This window comes from Onychostoma macrolepis, chromosome 07 (genome assembly GCF_012432095.1).
Source record: "Onychostoma macrolepis isolate SWU-2019 chromosome 07, ASM1243209v1, whole genome shotgun sequence".
Lineage (NCBI taxonomy): Eukaryota > Metazoa > Chordata > Actinopteri > Cypriniformes > Cyprinidae > Onychostoma > Onychostoma macrolepis.
The window spans coordinates 31651363-31669099 of NC_081161.1; the positions used below are offsets into that span (position 1 = coordinate 31651363).

At 37.2% G+C, this 17737-nt stretch overlaps 1 protein-coding gene across 1 annotated transcript in view; it reads right to left on the bottom strand.

Annotated features, from left to right (window-relative positions):
* Nucleotides 1–1970, bottom strand: part of dok4 (docking protein 4) — a 44828-nt gene extending 42858 nt beyond the window's left edge. Inside the window, exon 1 of the mRNA XM_058782540.1 lies at nucleotides 1642–1970. The gene's annotated coding sequence lies outside the window, so the exon portion shown is untranslated. The remainder of the gene's footprint in view (nucleotides 1–1641) is intronic.
* Nucleotides 1971–17737: the final 15767 nt, after the last annotated feature.

Genomic DNA, 17737 nt, shown 5'->3' on the forward strand with positions numbered 1-17737 from the left:
GAGATAAGACTCAGATTAAACGCTGTCCTTTATCAGCATGCAGCACATTCAAAAGACACTGTTTCAATTTAATTAATTGCCCACAAGACAAGGTGCAAGGCAATTATTTTCCATACTTAGACATTCGTGTGAAAATAAGGACAGTAAGTGGGAACATATCCAGGAACAGAGGTCTTTGTTTTGCCTCTGGTTACGTCTCAAAATCTACTGATCTGTCTACCTAGACAGCTTTTTTTAGGCATCAGATGAGTCAGCTGAGCCAGCCTGGAACACGCCTCTGAAATACAAAATGCAACTATCTAGATTGAGAGACATAAAGGTGTCTGAAATCGTTCACTCATTCACTAATACCTACATAGTATATTGTGGTTGAGTGCACAACATCAGCAAGGAGTGAACCGAATTAAGAGAGTAAATTCAGACACTGACTTAGCCATTGATCAAGGTAACATGAGTTGGGCTACTTGAATATGATCCTAGAAAATAATTTATGAATGCCTGTCAAATGACCCATCACAAGATAGAAAACAATTAGCCAAGCAATAAGATCAACACTGCAGCAATATTAATGAACATATCATTAATCTACAAGTTATTTTAGGTTTTCTCTCTTCTAGCTCTTCTCTCTTTCACCAGGACTTCTGAGCTTATTTATCACTCAAGCGTTTTATGTGCAGCTTACATAAACAAAATATTAACAATGTAATTTGAGGCCATTTTTATTATAGAGTATAGTTGTAGTGACTGTTTTTGGCGTAAATTAACTGTTTTAACTTTTGTTTTGATTTTGTGATATGAAGCTAGGGCCAGTATTATGCCATGGGTAATAGTGAAATATCCAGTTGATTATTAGCTGATTATACTTTATTGTCCTTTTTAAGGTATTTTGTCTTACAATGCAATACAATACAATAAATATACTAAAAATCAGTACAGCAGAAAATGACCACAATCATTATCCAACATTATTATAAATCTAACAACTGAAAATATTCATTGATACTGGTATATAAAAAAAAAAAAATCAATAAAAAATAAAAACTTTGTACCGATTACCTTACACAATAGTACTCTATAACACTTCTCTGATGGCAGGGAATATAAAATATGCATATACATACACAAAGTATTTGACTGCTCAATTAGAATTAAGTATTCTAGAGCCGTGCAAAAAAAATAAAATAAAAAAATATTATATTATATACACTATTATTAATACCAAGTATAATAAGTATGTTAATGCCAATGATAATAAAGTAAATGCATAGCATAAACAGAGTTTTCATTTAAAGACCTGAGCATAAGCACATGTAAACGTCAAGAGCTAGTCATATGAGCATCTGAATGAACCAATACAGGGTACAACAGCTTAATTAGCAATACTGAGTCTGAAGATGCATTTCTCAACTAAACTATATCCTTCACTTCAAACACACTCACTTCAGACAACGCAGCTGTTTAAATAACCATAACGTGTGGGATGCTGCTGCACAAAAAGTTGATCAAAGGAGTAAATGAGGTACATAACTCAATCACAAAATAACCGCACATTAAAACATCATTTTAAATCACCCTTTTCTTTCTCTAGTATTTTATTTGGGTCTTGGCCTCGATACAGCACATGAACTTTCATAAACCTACCTGGATGATGTTCAGCCGAAGGTGCGGCCCCTTCCGAGAAGACTGCTGCTTTTAAAAAGGTGAAAATGCGATGGTTTTGCCTGTGCCCTGACAGAGAAAAAACACCAGCAAGTTTTCTTGGAAAAAAAACAAATGTCTTCCGGCTTTAGACCTGCTGACAGTAATCCAAGTGACTCTTCTTGGTTGTCGTCTTGGGTTTCGGGACGAGACGCCGTGCAGCGCGTCTGAATATCAAGCACCAAACACACACGCACTCACGGCTGTTTCACTCTCAGCTGTCTGTCTCCAGATCCAGCAGACAACAAAAGTCCACCCTTTACCGTAGTGCGTCAAAGAAGAGCGCGTTCAAATAACGAGCGCGTGTTTTATTTATCGGACACTGACGTCAGGAAGTTGAAACATGTAATAATATTTATGATTTATTAGTCTTAATTATGGAGCTTTATATCTAAGCTTTCTTGTTTGGGCCATTTTATTAGCCCTAGTTCATTACATTTATTGATACATAAAATGTTGAGAGAGCAGGCTGTGACTTTACTGTGATCTTTATAGAGAATTTTATTTTATTTTATTTTTCTATAAGGCCTTTTTAACGTGTTATTTTCTTACCATTAGATAGCCTACTGTTATAGTTTTCATTAATATTTTGAAATAGTTTTTTATATTTTCTGTTTTCATTTGATCTTTTGTTAAAGTTTTACTAATTTTGCTGTTTTTGTCCCTTTTTTTTTTTTTTTTTTTTTTTTTAAATGTTTACATATTTTTATTCTTTTTGTTTTTGTTAACTATAATAACCCTGAGAGATATATCTGTGGAAAAATGATCTGATGCTAGGCAAAACCAGACATTAATATAGGCTATCATCAAAAGCATGTAGTGTATCAACCAGATTCCTTGTAAACAACTTTATTTTCAGGTAGACTGATTAGAAGTGTGCTTTTATTCGTTAAGTTTACAAGACTGAAAAAGTGTATTCCAGTTTTCTGTGCAGTGTACATCAGATGGTCAGTAAATAGTCAGAGTGTGTCCTTGAGCAAGGCACATAAACCCAAGATGCCTGAGAGGGATGCTATTTACTGATGTGTCAACAGAAATCTCAAATATACTATTCAAATGCTACTAAAAGCAATCAGTGTGAATTTTTGACATTATACTGCTTTTATCAGTATTCGAATGATTAGTGCAATCAAGGTAGCAAAATATTATGTGGATATGAATTTGAAATATGGATGTTTTGTCTGTGTGCATTCTCACACACGTTGCAATGGAGGTGTTGGGGTGGTGGTGTATGAGGCCCAAGAGAGCCACTCACTTACAGGGTCAATGATGGATTTTTGGTGGGAGCAGTCGAGTGAGTCTGCTATTGCTGATGTTGGAGTTTCAGCGCTAGATACGTCATCATCATCACTCACAACGAATGCTGATCAGAGTTTTTAGAAAGGAGTTATGAACATTTGAGAAAACAGTGTCTGAACACTAAGGATTTGGTGATGTTGAAGCTCCCAGTTCTTAGTCATTAAGAAGACGCATGAAACATTTAGACTCTAATCTCATGTCATATTAAGTTTTGATGTCAAAATTGATTGCCCCCAGCTGGTTTGAAGTGGGACACGCATATGGACCACTTGGGGTTATTGCAGAATGGTGACAGCAAAAAAATTCAGCTCTGTCTTCGGTTCTCATGGTAACAGAGGCAGGAAAAGTGATGCACAGCAAAGCGGTAGAGAAGAATTACAGCAGAGGATTACGCACTAGCATGAGGCATAAACTGCTATTATAGCAACTAGCAAAAGAGTCAGGTTGTCAACTTACATTTCTTGGCTTGTCACCCTGGCAAACAGTCGTTATTAAAGAAAAAATTGCACAAGCACTAATGTTAGTCACATATCAGACTCATCTTAGAACTTTGCATTAATCAGGTCTGGAGTTCATAATATTGCTTTTTCCAGGGAAAAAGTTGTCTCGTCTGAATCAGGAGAGAAATCAAGCACAGTTCACAAGCAAAAACAGTCCAAAACAGTTCTAAACAAATATGTCAGTGTATTTTGATGTGAGAGGACAACAGGGTATGGACTTTTTCACCTTGGAAGCATTTTTATGGATTATTTTGCCAGAAGCATGTTTGTGGTTAAAAACATCGTAATGGATTTATTTATTACAAACACACAGCTTTTCACTTCACAAGATGTTAATTGATGGACTGGAGTCATGTGAATTACTTGTGGATGTTTTTATCGACTCTGATTCTGATGGAACCCATTCACTGCAGATGAGTCACTGGTGAACAAGTGATGTAATGCTAAATATCATATATGTAATGCTTATATATAATGCTTATCCAAACTTGTTGTGTAATCTGATGAAGTAACAATCTACTGTACATCTTGGATGCCCTGAGGGTGAGTAAATGTTCAGCAAATTAAATTTTTTGTGTAAATCTATTTTTCTTAAAAGTTAATCTTTAAAACACTACTACTTTAAAAACAATGTTAAATGTGAGCTTTAGCAAATTTCAGAGTGAATACCTATGTGTATTACTGTAGATGATAATAATAAATTCACTTGCATAATTTAATATGATTGATTTCAGATTTTTAGTATTTTATTTGTAGTTTACAAAATAGCAAATCATTTAAATATTGGCCATTTATTCATCAGATAACAAGAAAATAATTATTGGCTTATCATATTGGCGAGAATTTTAATAAGAGTGCAACCCTGGTGCCAGTAGCATAAGCATGTATAAAACTCATACACTGCTTATTCTATTTGAAAGGAAGAGCAAGTAAATGAGAGGTGATTGAGAATGCAGGACCATGAATGGGGGAGGAGCATGAGGGCCAGAATTTGTTCAGAAAAATGGTGCCGCCACACTGATAAGAGTGTGTGATAACATTGACAGAGGGAGACAGCAGGGGACAAGAGGCAGACATGAGGGCAAGTGATGACAAGCAGCGGCTCATGCCCGCATGCGCTTGCATTTATTCACACACACAAAGACAAAGTGCAGATACCATTTGTGCAACTATTTAAAGTCTGAAGACATGTAGGTTATTTTCTTCAGTTCACTGGATCATAAATACACACATAATGCTTATATTCTAAGGTTTAGAGTTTTATACTCTCACTACTGACTTTTTTATGAAATGAAGAATGGGCAGCATGAGTTTTGAAAATATGCAGTATTAATGGTTTATGTTTCTTATTTTAGCAGGGTTACATACCTACAAAAGCAGGGTCACCATCAGTGGAATCGCTAGGGATTCAGGGCCCAATGCACACAACTTGCTATGGGGCCTTCTCAAAAACATGTTCTCCCCAGCTGTGATGCCCCTGGTCACCAAGATGTAATGCTCCATGCTGCAATGTAAAATGCTTTTATTTGAAGCATTTATGCAAAATCTTAAAGTCGTGGCGAAGTTGTGACGTACATCTGAGTTAAACAGATTATTGAAAAAGAAAAAAAAATGTATGGTGGTGGTTCAATCCATCAGTTTTTAAGTGGATGGAGGCAGAACTGAATGCGAGCATGCAGTCGAATGCAAGAAGCAGGGTTTCAGCAGACTAAATTATGGCTCGTTTCCACCGAGCAGTACGGGTCAATACAGTACGGTACGGTATGGTTCGGGGCTGAACACTGATCAGGCTTGCATTTCCACTGCCAACAGTAGGCCTGCCTACCCATACTTGATAGGTGTGGTGAAAGTAGTGATCGACAACAAAGCGCGACGATAAGCACAACTCTGCCTCTTTTATGTCAGTTTTAATGAACAATAATAGCCATTATAAAAGTATAAGTACAAAGTATAAGAGGCTTAGAACAATTCAATCAAACGTATGCTACAAAGTCAGCGCTGTAGCCTACTACGGTAAAGTTCAAAATAAATATAGAGTTAAACTTTGTGCGATATGACCAGGAACAAATAATAGATTCATGAGACCACGAATGTCTGTTAAATATACACACAACGAATTGTGTCTCATGTTTAATCACTACAGAGACATCAGAGCCAGCGGCAAATGTCGGAAAGACTAGCCGAGCATAAGGCTGCTCTATGCGGATACATGAGCACTGAGCACCCGGTCATCGCCTGGAGCTCCGAAATCGGCATAAGCAAATTTTCAAATAGACGCTATCTTTATAAATAAACCGCAGATTTGAGTATTAAACAACTACATTCTCGCCTGAAAAACTCTTAAAACTACATTCATGACACAATAGCAGTAATATTTTGAAAATTACGCGGGGTTTTGGGCAATGACGTTTCAAAAGTCCACAAGAACGCATATTGAGAAACGGCTTGTTTGTGTGAAAATATAAAATTATAAAATACACTGTTATATTTTTTGTGTGTTTGCGCACTCTGATGTAATAAGCCGAACACAGCAGAGCGGAACGAGTGAAGGAGAAGCTTTATGCCAGGGGTCTTCAACTAAAACGGCTCGAGGTCCAGTAATGAACCCTCCCCACCAGCCGAGGTCAAAACAATTGATGGTTTTTGCCAGGCCAGGGTATCTGCAGGATATTTAAGCTTAAATTCAAGACTTTTAAAGACCTTTTTTTTTTAAGACCTGCACAAAAAAATAAAAAAATTAAATGACTGTAAAAAGCACGATTTACTGTTCAGATGCAGGTTTTCACAAAAACAATCAAGTATTATATTAATTAAATAACATATAAATATATTTTACTGCCTTAATTGTTTACATTTTATAACACATCTTATTTATAACTCCACCAGTTCACATTTACAACTATGCGTGTTTGCTTAAAAACATGGATTGATTTTCACATTGGCCTTTGACAGCAGCAGACTGTACGGGCTGATTGAAAATGGAAAATCATTCTCTTCCAGCAGGTGGCGCTTTGGGAACGGCAGCAGTACACAAAGCCCAAGAGACAGACTCCACAAAGCAGCGAAGCAGATGACTTTGAAACGTGCAGCGCTCATATTTATTCAAAGAATAGCGCAATTCTTGTCTTTCAGTCCCACATTTAACACCTCCTCAAATCATAATTAAGACTTTCTTGTAACATTTAAGATTTTTAAGGACCCGTCAACTTTCCTAATTTTTGAAAATGCCATTGCTTTTCACCCGCTGAAAGTTTCATCTGTCTGCGCGCAGCGGGCAGCTCTCTGCTCTCATCACTGCACGCACGACTGCACCCAAACGGCTCTAGAGCTGACCTTCATCTGCTAGATATAAATTTGATGTACTAGAAATTAGCGTTTGGTATTTATTTCATTATGTCAAAAGCCTTCACGGATTCGGACCGGAGTCCGCTACCGTAAAGACTACAAAAGCTGCGCCAGTTGAAATAGAAGCTAGATATATAGGTCCGGGTCCAGATGGGACGGCTTCTGGGTCCGGACCCGGACCGCGGTCCGCCTATTAGTGACCTATGCTTTATGCCCTTGTGTCACGCACAAGTGATGATTCTAGTCAACCAATCATTCTGCAGTGAGTTTAGCTCCTCCCTTTGCTGTGATAGGTACCCCAACGGAAGGGTACCAAAAAAGTGGTACGGTACGGTTCGCTATTTTGGTACCATTCACAACTTCTGATAATGGAAACGGACATAATTGCGTACCGTACTGTACCGAACCGTACCGCTCAGTGGAAACGAGCCATTATTGGAGAAGTCCTGTATGGGTCACTAGAAAGAATCTGTAATTTCACCGGAAGAGTGAGTTATGACATTTTGACTAAGAATAATAAATAGTAAAAAATGAAATAAGCATTGTTGTGTTGTTCAATAACATGTACAATATTTAGAAATCAGGGTGAATTTTCATGTCATATTGACAGAAATAGCCTATGACTTATCTGTGTCCTTTGAAATGTCCTTGCTAAATTCTGTAAGGCTGTTGAAAATGAATGGATAAGATGAATGCTGTGTGTTGTCTAACTAAAGCAGTGCTCTAGAAGTCAAAACAGTAAATGTCATCGTACTCTGTTAACAATACATTTGTATTGTCAGAGTTAGTACAGAGATTGGCTGTAAATATACACTCTTTTTACATAATAATGCATTTTTACATAACCCCACACGCCTCTGTGTTTTTTTTTTTTCTCTCTCTCTCTTTCTGTATTGCACAAACACACATACACAGCCCTCTCTAGTTTAATTGAGTGCAGAGGACAAACACTTAGGAGACACAGCAGCAGTCTAAAAGCATCCAGTGTGAGACGTTTCATAAATGAGTGTAATCGTGGCCATATGGCAGCTTCTGAGAGCCTGAACCACATGTCTGGAAAAAATATCACTGACTCCTCATTTCACACAACTCTGCCAGCCCAGTTCTCCTGAATCCACTTTATACCTGTTATTTTTATTTTTTCGTTTTTTGCACATCACGGTATGCCTGATGTGTACATGAGTTCAGACACATGAATACATTTCTACATGAATTTTTAATGAAGACAGATCACATACAAAAACACCTACATACAAAATAGGACACAATAAGTTTCCTTTAAATAAAATGCATTCAGTACATTGCTAGAACTCCACAGCTGACTGAAGTGGATATGCAGATGAGATTGTGGGAAGATGAGCAAGCAAAAAATAAATAAATAAAAAAATCCACTTACATTTTCCATAAACATTGAACAAATAGGTTTTGATTGAAGAACCGTTGCTCTTTTGATATGGCTGACCAAAGCTAGACGGGTTTAAGAAGAAAAATCAATGCTCTGATCTCTGGAGATCTTCCTATAATCATATCTTGTTCGCATCATGTCTTGAAGCCTCAGACACCAATTCCACATAATCTTTATCACAGCCTTTCTTCTGGCTCTGTATTCTCCTCAAAATAGCTATTTTATAGCAAAAATTCCTCTTTTCATTGCCTTTAGCATGTCGTAATTTGTACAACCTTTTATAGGAGCACTATAGATGCGTCAGTCATAAATTTTCATGTCGCTGCTAATTATGCCATCAGTCCTAATGTACTGTTTACTGGTCCAAGCCCAATGTTTTCTCAAGCCTCGCAACTTGAAGCCTTCTATTTCAGCACTCGACGTTATCAAGTAGAAAATAAAACCTGAACGCAAGTGTACAAAATTGAAATAATAATCACCATAAAGCACAGCGGCTTGCAATTTATGACCTCATTAAAAAACAGTGGCACATCAGGGGAGTGATTTTTATAAGGAATTTTCTTTAATTCATAGTTGTGAACAAAAGAAGCTGTTCAGCTCAGAGAACTGCAACAACAGCAGGGTATCTTCATTTAGGTTTTTCTGCCTTCACCCTGTTACTGTAGAAGGAGAACAGAGGCAACAGAGAGGAAAAAAGGGAAAAGTACTTAAAAATGAAACAAGAGATTTGTTTTTATGTCTTCAAATCAGTGTTGAGCAAAATGTGAAATTTAAGAACTGGCTCCCTTGGTTTCATCATTGTGAATTTGAATGGAATGGGTCACACCCACAGGACACAGAATTGGAATGAAAGGAAGATGCATTCTAGTTAAAATTTCAATCATATGAATCTCTTTTCAGTTTATTTTACTTCATTCAAATTGCAATCCTGCATCCTGTTTGCCACCTAAAATTCAAGAACTGAACTGATTTTAAAGCCATTCTCAATTCAGTAACTCAATAAACCCATTTCAAATAGAGATCCTTTGTCTCATTCTGCTGCACCTGAAATACCTTGACGTTTTTCTCTTCCATCAAGCTTCACAAACTCTATACTACACCATAAGTCTCCAGCAAGCTGCCATAAGCTTCCTCCTTACTATCTGTCCCCAGATTCTTCACAGAACACTCTATGTTTCAATATTTCCCCTGATGTCACTGCATAGATAAAGCCTCCACAGAGAGCAGTGCTGTTTGATGCTGTCTGAGCGGAAATCAAATTACAATGAATTTGCAAGTGTGCTAAATATTAAGTGGGGACAAAGCTGCAAGTTGCATATAATGCAAACGTGTTAATTTCATTCTAAACATGTTTTACTGCTGTTGTGTTATAGAATGAAGAGTTTCTAATGCTACTGTGAATGAATTCTAAAGAGGAAACAGATAAACAAACAGCACACCCACATCCACAACCAAAGCAACAGAATACACACGCCATATTTTTTCCAGGATTCATTATCCATAAACCTTTCCCACAGAACAATCAATAAATATGAACTCAGAAAAGCAGGTTCCCACTGGCAAAATTTGAGTGTTTGTGCATGGAGATAGGATGTTTTTGGATATATATTAATGATAATTCAAAAGAATTGAGGATGTTTTTCACACACATTTATGGCTGGAATAATTCTCCTAAATTACCATTCAGAGTTGAGGGAGAAAACATTGCAAACAGCTCCAATGCAAATGAAGGAAGAATAGAAGTGGATCAATGGGGAGAAAAACATCCCCGCTGCTTGATAAATTAGGTGAGAATTCTTTCCTCATTTATCGCCAGATGGTTAATGTTGCCATATCAGTTGGCATGCTGTTCAGAAATGATGGGATGAGGTGCACCTAAAGCCAGCCGAACGATATGCAAACTGTCTCGAGAACGGAGCTCAAATTGGATATTTATGATGTATTTATTGTATCTTGGCATTGTCTCGGCAAGGTAATCTTGTAGTGAGATAGCACATTTCACAGTGATAATAAGAGCATCTATTATCTGTGCGCATGATGGATGGAAGTAGTAAAAAAGAAAGCAACTCCTGTAGCTGAATGAATTAAAGTAAAGCCCTTTTGGCTGCCACGCAAGATTCTGGCACTGAATCTTCCTCTTCCTCTCTCGTTCTTCTCTCTCTCATTAAAAGCAAACTGCTGTTCTCCACAAAGAGAGGAACATTCACACACAGATTCAAATTCACACTTTCACATGCATGCAGAGGGGTGCACATTATTATTTTACAAGCAGAAAATTAGGTTCTGGCCACGGTTTGTTTTCTTAACACCTCTCACCACAGGCTGCCCTGTCTGGAGAAAATTACACATGTGCAGAAGTCTACTTTTTTTTTCTTTTTACTTTTTCTAACTAAAAACACTTTAAAGGGCACATTTGCAGTATCTGATCTGTCTTTTAAAAAATACTTTCATGTTTAACTCTAAATTTAAAACCAGTTCATTTATATATTTCCACAAGAAGTAGAATTTCTATCCATCCTTTTGCAATATTCAGCTTTAAATATGATAATAGCAAGTCATTTTTGTACAGTGCATTTTTATAGCTCATTAATCGTGGAGAGTGTAAGTGCAGAATGGTAAATCTGTTTTCTGCAGTGAAGTTTTGGAAATAATGTAATTGCCTCTCTACATGTGTTCTGTCACCGCTGTGCCTTTCCCTTTGCTCCATCTCCACTGTCCAAAATAATGATTCCACAGCACATCATTATTACTAGCCCCCAGCTGTCTCTGTCCCCTTCTGCATGGACACAGTCCAACAGCATGTCCACCAATCACCAGCTGTCCCCTTCTCTGACTTCAGATTGTCATGTTGATCCTAAACCATCTTTTCCCTACCAAAACCCTTTTAAAAACCCTCAAATCCAAACCGAGATCGATGAAAACTATATTCTTTACACCCAAATGGCTAAACCATCGCTGATGAATGTCCTGCACCATTGGCAACTCTCATTCATCTCCCTGTACCCCCCTATCAGCGTGCCAACACTCTCGCTTCTTCTGCTGATTTCTATTATTATTCGAAACAGACAGCCTTCATATCTCTGCTACATGAGCCAAGGGAGTGCATCAGCCTGTCATCTACTCGTTCTCGCTCCTTCTCTCTCCCTCTTTCGCTCTCTCTCAATCTCTGTCAGTGATTGGCAACTTGCTGTGGGGCTGTGTCAGGCCGAGTAGAGCACAGCGCCGGGTGCTGTTGTGTGGATAGAATAACTGCACCCCAGGCACAGAAGGTGATTAATATGAAACAAAGCCTGTGTGCTGTGGCTCCCGAGCATCAGCCTTTACGCAGTTCGGGCCTGGTTAACAGGTCCCCTGTGATACAAAGAGAGAGAGAGAGAAAGACTGAGCGAGAAGACAGAGAAGAGCTGTCATGAGGAAGGTCAGTGGACCAACAGGGGCATCAGTCAAAATCGCACACAAAAAACAAAAACTGAAATAAAACTGCAATTGGAAACTTTTATGCAGATTTTAGACTTCAGACAAAGACAAACTTAGTACATGTCACTTGATTGGTGAATTTCTGTGTCATGGTTCTCCAACTGCAAGAATAAGTGGATCTGAGCGGGTGTTTTAAATTCATCCCATGTGACACGCTCAGGCGGTGGATTGTGGGATTCACAGCAGACTGTGGTTGAGAGCACTCAACTTTATGCAAATGTCAGAGAACTGTCAGGCAGCAGCCAATCACTGTGAGATACTGGCTGACGTCTATCATGAACATTTCCAAATCTACCAAATAGAGTGCTGCAGGGATGACATATTTTTGTAGCCCAAACCATAAGTTAGCAACAGAGTTAGCAAGATCTCTTTGACAAAAACCCAATGGGATTTTTTCATTGGCTTTTGGATTATCGTGAACAATATGTTCTGTATAATCTTCACAAATAAATACAACTTTTTAAGAATTTTGAAGCTTAAATACAATCAGCAGAAGTAAAAAGCTAAATGTAGGCTATAAACGAACTACACCACTGTTGTGTTGCAAGACTTCAGTGTCATCACCATTAAGCTTCCTACATGATGGACCTGGAAGCGCTAAAATGCTTACAAAAATAAGCCATCCCTGCAGCACTCTGATGTGGTGTAGTTTACATATGTATGAATATAATATTGTTTACATATTAGTTTTTACCATTTTTCATTCAGATTTCAAATTTGCAGTTTGGATGCTTTTGTTAGACAAAAGTGTATTCAATTCTTGACACTGTATCTTTGCTTTGAGCATTTCAAAAATAAAACTTGCTATATATGATGATTATATTGGCCGTGTACTGAAAACAACCACCACAAAGTGGTCTATCATTTTTTTTAAGCAGATTGAGCACTTTTCTCTCAGTACAATGGACACGTACTGTAAATCCTGCACTATCTTCATGTCTCTCTCGAGTCTTGCGTGACAGTGGACTGACTCACTCACTCTTGTTCCACACAAACACAAATGGTGTCCTTAGTTATTGGTTGTAGGGAAAATGACTTAAGGATGTTAGTATTAATATTACTGTTGAAGCATTCATCTTGCTGCAAAGCCGACAGTTTTGTTCATTATCTTTAAGATAATATGCAGTCAAAATCAGGTAAAAGTCACCTCCAAGTGAAATTAACATGTCATGTCAATGCATTTATTTATTTTGTGAGTAGCTCTGCGTCGGGCTCCTGATCACCTATTCTGCGGTAATGACTGTACATACCTACTGCAATAACCTTACATCCTTACTGTAATTGTGGTGTTTTTATATTACTGAAGGGTAAGTCGAAATTACTTTCTGCCACAGATACTGTCGATAGAGCTTAACTTTCACTGAACCTGGAACATTCAAGATGTTGTTTTATCTGAACAAAAGTGTAAAGAAAGATGAAGAGCATGATATAATCAGTAATATTTCTTCTCAATAAACAAAGACTTGTTGTGATAATTCCTTTGACAGTAAGTAATGTTCCTCGTCTTGAAATAATGATACATGGTTATGATTCCATCTCGTTTTATAGAGTCATTTCATATTTGAACAGGTACAAAGGCGTGAGGGAGAAAGAAATATTTACTTTGAGGTCTGGAGCCTAAATCATCTCCGAAGGGTAAAGACTGCATCCCTTCCAAAGACACAATACAATTTATTAAACCTGACAAGCTGGTTCCACAAATCCTACGTTGTCTGTTTGAGAGCAGAATGAACGTGGGTGAATCAGAGTAACAGAAATTAGACATTACAATGGTGGGCAGTGTAGACTTACAGCATTATACAAGCCACAGAATTGTGTCTGTCCAGTGATAACATTACAAGGAGGGCCAAGCCCAAAACAGCAGTTTAAAGGTTAGGCAAGGCTTTATCATTCATGCAGTGTTAGGGATGCTACTTTGAAAGTGTAGCTTGCTAAGCTATAGCTATAGCTACACTGTAAAAAATGACCGTGATTTTAACGGTAAAAAACTGTGAAAAAGCTACGGTAAAAACTTGTTAAATGGTTAACGGTAAGTTCCCCTAATATATACGGTGAAAAGCCGTAATAGACATTTCAGATAATTTTACGGTGGAATACCGCTTTTGGAAGTGAAAAAGAATCACTGGTGTGAAGTGTAGTTTTTTCTTATCAGTTATGTTTATTAGGGTTGTATGTTACATCTAATGTTGTTAAATTAATGTTTATTGCATATTTCAGTTTAATGAGTCTCACCATGATGGTGTTTAGTGCTTGTGTGAATGACACTGTGCACCTTCTATATATGTTATTATGTAAAAGCTGCTTGTGATGGGCTTTGGCTCATCATGTGACTCTCATCACCACCTGCATTTGGTGGTTATCAGTGTATTTCAAAGGTACAAAACAGATTTCAGTACTTCAATAGGTTGGTATATTAACATTATATCAGTTAATGAAATTATGGTATTTAACTGTAAATTTAAGTTAAAACCGTAAAACCTAAAATGTTGCTACCGTATATTTTACGGTAGAATTCCGGCAACCACAGCTGCCGTTTTTTAACCGTAAATTTTACAGAATATTTTTTACAGTGTACATAACTACACTGAGGCCAGTATATTTTTACAAAATTGATCAATACAATTTATACTAAATACAACAAATACCTATTTTACAGTTCAAAAACATCAGATCTAACATAGTAAAGGAACTTGAATTTGTAAATCATTTTTGTGAATTTGTTCATTTAAATATGAACCGATTCACTAGAATTAATCAGAATGAAGATTGTTTTTGAACTGATTCATAGTGAATAAATGGAAAAAGTCTTCTTTCTCACTTTCCAGTGATACATATGAGAGAGAGAATTCCGATTCACTAGAATGAACCACTACACATGAAAGAAACAGAGAGAGAGGAGACCAGAAGAACATTTAGCAGAAAGTCAAACAGTTGTCAGAGCCTCACAACACCTCCAAACACACACATGCGACACAGATACAAGACAGCCACATTAATAAATCCGCAATAACTGGAATGAAAAGAGCAATTTAGAAAGCAAACTCACTGGGGCTAATATAAACTCTTACTCTCTCATTTCGCTCTTCAGCTCTGCTGCCTCTCTCCCATCATCCTCTCTTCATCCTTCATTGTATATATTTTGGCATTTGGCATCAGCACTGGGGAAAAAGTGCTCTCCAACACAATTATGATCAAATGGGCAACAGATGTGTGTGCTATGCAAGAGCGTGTACAAAAATCATAATATATGTCATTCTCAGATTGTTTGAGGACATTAAGCCACGGTCTTCCTTACCCTCTCATCTCATGTGCATTTCTAGAATTTGTGTTTTTCTCTCTGGAAAATCAAAAGCATGTACTGAGGGCAGAATTCAACAGCCGCAGCTCTAGAGAGATACTCAGGCTTACATTTGAGTGTCAGTTTCCATGACTGTTACCACAAGATGAAACCAAATATCAATAATGTCACTGACCTCACCAACCATAAATTGGATTTTTTGAATCCCCTTAGATTTCCCTGTGTATAGTATATCCCTATTTCAAAAAGACGGGACAGGAAATAATATCAGTGAATTAAAAAGCAGGACAAATAGATGCAAAATGCAGATGAAGATATTAGTCTAGCTTAGCTTTGTGCATTTGCATGTCCAGTGAGTATTTTTATTTACTTTTAAATTCAATGTTCACTTAGAGGATTTCACTCAAACTTCCTCTCTGCCACTCAGGGTAGTGCCAGACGTTTAAGGGCCCTCTAAGCACAGTTTAAATGTGCTTTTATCTGAGATGCAGAGCTGCACTTCCATTTTTATTTGCGTGGCAAATGGTTCTCTTGACGTGGCCTTCTGCCATCTGTCAGCGTGGCCAGCGTGCAGGAGAATAGACTGCATAATTTCATCATTTCAAACACCCCACGCAAAGCAAAGTTCTCCATTTCTATCCGTTCATCCATCTTTTCATCTTACTCTGTCCTTCTGTGCATTTCCATTCATTGCATTTCCATTTAATATCCAGTTTGTTCTTTTCACTCACAAAAATAAGAGGGAAAAGGAGTTGTTTTTTTCCCCTGCTGTAATTCCTCAGTATGTATGCAGGACTTTTTGGCTTCACAAAAGACATGAGTTGTATATTTAATTATGCATCGATTTCAACCTACACTAGCACTGCTGGTTTAGAGGGACCAGTTCTGACAGCTCTGATTCACGACATGAGCAACTCCCTTGAACCCCTGCCAGTTAAAAACTTGGTTCTATCTCATCTCCGTGCTTGAATGACTTCTCTTTTCTCTGCAGTTGCATGTTCCAGTTGGTTGTTTACAATACTTTTTGAAGGCTTAAATGTTCGGCGCTCAAAGAAATCGTAATCTTACAATTAGTCCTAAAGAAAATATCTACTTAAATGTGTCATGAGATATTTTTCTCTTTGAAATTCAAAATAGGCCCATTTTTGAAGCATCTTAGTCTCGAGAAATAAACACACTCAATAAGCTTAATTATAAGAACACTTTTCCATGCAATTAAATGAAACCTTTTCAACCATTTTGTCCTGTACTTTGTCCAGTACATTTTAATTATGCATTCATTTTTATAAATTTATAAAGATGCAAAATACAATGCAAATGTTCGAAACACTTCACCTGCACAATACACACTACCACAAATTGTATATGTGCACTGCCTATTCTTATAAATAGGTGTATAAAAGAATAATGAATAAATGCTTTCCAACGTGTCTGTGTCCGCCTGGATCTTGTATATTCAGTCATGGCCAATAAAAAAGAAAATAATTCATGTAGTCCCATGCAATACAAATTGATTAAACGTCAATTTTACAAATATAGTTGATTGCCTGCTCTAATTTAAACTGTGACAAAAATGTTCAAGAATTCATTTTAATTAACTAAACTGAGCATGCAGCAAAAATCCATTTCTGAGTGTAATGAAAATGCAAAAATTGCTTTCAAAGCTTAGAGCACAACAGGGATGATCACAAAATAAAGAACAGCCTGTAATCCACTGCAGACCGGCCTGTCATAACCCATTAAAACACAGGGAGCAGGCCTCTCTACAGCCTACTCAGAGTTAGCACAAAGATATGTGGTTTAGAAGTGCTCTAAAATCCCAGTAATATGGAGCCTGTATTTATTTATAATCCACCCAGATTCTCATGAGACCTGCTTGAGTTGAACAACATGATAGAGACACAACGGATGGTATCAGACTCTTTGCTGATTTTCTGCCAGCACAGTTACATGTCTAGATCCTCACAGAACAGAGTTTAGATGCAATAGTCAAAGCTGACCACAGTAATGAGAAACAGAATTTCTAATGTTTAATTAGAGTGTGTGCCTGCAAGCTGTTATTAGACGGTCAAGTTCACAAAGTACATTTGCTTTTTTCAAATTTTATTTTTGGGCTTTTTGCCACTTTTATTTACTGGCTCAAAGCCAGTCCACATCTCAGACTAAAGCCATTTATTTTTTTGTGAGATCACGTGAATAGAACAAAATGTTGTTTACGTAATAGGGCAGAACTATAAATATTATTAAAAAAGTTTTGTGGTCATCATAACAGATCTGTTTAGTGATTTTAATTTTACAGCAATCACACTGCTGTTACCAAATACTTATAATAAAGAAAATATCTGTGTTTATTTTATCATTTTACTTGGCCGTGTCACTTTGAATGAGGCATAGAGAACATTATCATATTGTAAACAAACACAATTATCGCTCAGTTACATTAATACAAAATTTCCACGTTAACAAACAGGCAGTATTAGTCAGAGCTTGGAAACAGTCTTACAGCTTCATTAGCATTGCCTCCCATTTGCTTGCGCATTTAATGTGCAAATTAGACGTAAACACAGAGACAGATGCATTTTTTTTTTCTTCATTTTCTTTGGGCCACACAAGCCTAAGCCAGCAATAAGAAACAATTTGAATTGCATTTATTTAATCTAATATTTCATTCATTTTCATATAACAGATGGTGAGGCAGCAACAACCAAGAAGGGC